Raw genomic sequence first — 1,980 nt, forward strand, 5'->3', positions numbered from 1 at the left:
TTTGAAAATGAAGTCTTATGTTTCATATTTCCGAGCATCAAAATATTTTACGAACAGGCCAAACTCAAGATATTTGTTAAAGAAGATTAAGTATACTGTCATCTAATTATTTTTTTAGTAATATTCCGTAGACCAAGCATTGGATATTAATTGAATAACATGTCAAACACAAGATGTTTTTGTTAAAGAAAAATAAGTTGTTTCCACGTCTAAAATTGGACCAAATGTCTATATCTTCACTTAACTTTTATTGTATTAACCTTTTAAATCCATAATTTCCTTAACATACAATAACAACAACAACCAAAAAACTCATTTAATCCCATACGTGGGGTCTGAGGAGAATAATGTGTACACAACCTTATTCTTACCCTACAAAAGTAGAAGGACTATTTTCGATGGACTAGAATTTCCTTAACATATGATCACGAATGTAGTTCTATAATTTACTACTATCAATTGCCAGTGGTAATCAGATATTTGTCCTGGAAAACAATGAATAATTATTTATTGGAAACTGTTGAAATTAAAGAGTAGTCTGGTGCAAGAAGCATCCACATTCATGCAAGTTCCGGGAAAGGGCTGACACAAGGGATGTGATACTGTGATGTAGATAGTCTACCCTAACGCAATGACTGATTTCACAGCTCGAATCCGTGACCTATAAATCACATAAAAACAACTTTACCGTTGCTCCAACACTCCCCTTATGGAAATTGTTGAAATTGAAACTCAAAAATGATCCTAAAAAATTGTTAATAGAATTTTTAAATATTATTTGTCCTCAATGAAAATTACAATTTACGTAACAAATAAGTTTGAATTCTCTATTTTGCTTTCGTATAAGCAAAAAAGTAAGTCTGGATCCCACGTTAAAGTTTGTGGTATTTTTGTTTCATGGTATACTTCTTTCATCCTAATTTGAGTAGCACTCTTTTTCACAATTCAAATTTTTTGCATCATTTCACCTATAAAATTAATGTTCATGAGTTTTTTATTTTTAAATTGCAAAATTTTATTAAATTATGTAAAAAAAAATTACGTTGATGTGATTTTTCAAGTTTATTCTATAATTATTGTTGTAAATATTTTTTTATTAAAATAATATCTTAAATTTTGTACACAACCAAACAATGCCACATAAAAAGAATTAGATGAACTATTTTTTCTCCGGCACAGAATGGAGGTTGCGAATATTCCCTCCACCGCACAAACTTAATCCCTTTAACGGTAACGTCCCACCCTCCGTTTCCTACTTTTCCATCAAAAAACCCCCCATCGACCGTTAGGAACTCCGTCATTTTCACCGTCTAAGGTCCCACCACTCCCACATCTATACCCAATCAAAAACCTCCACGTGTCCCGGATATTTCTAATATTCGCTTCCACCGTAGAATCTTCAGTTTCTCTTTGTTTTTGTTTGAGCTGCTTAAATGGCAAAGTAGTGTTAACCAGCAGAGCGGGAAGGGGGAGAACGCGTTTTACATTACAGCTTCAACAAACAGGACTCTCTCCTTTACTCAACTGCTATCTCTTTCTCTTTCTCTCTCTAGGGTTTATTCTCTTTCTCTCTCTTTTTTGATTTCTATAAATACTCGCTCGTCTTTGCCGTTGTTCATACGCTTTCATTTCATTTTCTAGATCTGAGCTCTGTGTGTGTGTTTCCACTTTCTACCGACGCTCTTCCTCCTTTCGTGCTTCAGGTACGAATCGTTTCCTTCCAAGGCATTTTACGTACTTTTTGTTGTCATGTTTTGATTTATTTCACTTTAATTTTGTTCTTCGACAATGCGCTAAATGCTAATCTCTCTCTGGTAATCGTGTTGGATGATCTTCATTTCCTTGTTTTAGGCATTCATTTCCCTTTTTTTTTTGTCGTTTTGTAATAATGCTTTTACGGATCGTTTTCTTCACGGCATTTTCTGTAGTTTTTACTGATATATTTAGTAAATGCTTTAACGACTCAATTTCCTTATTCAT

The 1,980-nt window shown here is 33.4% G+C and overlaps 1 long non-coding RNA gene across 1 annotated transcript; it reads left to right on the top strand.

Annotated features, from left to right (window-relative positions):
• The first annotated feature begins 1,402 nt into the window (after positions 1 to 1,402).
• On the top strand, positions 1,403 to 1,706 carry LOC107770182 (uncharacterized). The gene is made up of 2 exons (XR_001644546.2): positions 1,403 to 1,554; positions 1,642 to 1,706. It is a non-coding gene; the product is annotated as an uncharacterized LOC107770182 (long non-coding RNA).
• Positions 1,707 to 1,980: the final 274 nt, after the last annotated feature.

The sequence above is a fragment of the Nicotiana tabacum genome, chromosome 10 (assembly GCF_000715075.1).
Source record: "Nicotiana tabacum cultivar K326 chromosome 10, ASM71507v2, whole genome shotgun sequence".
NCBI classification, from domain to species: domain Eukaryota; kingdom Viridiplantae; phylum Streptophyta; class Magnoliopsida; order Solanales; family Solanaceae; genus Nicotiana; species Nicotiana tabacum.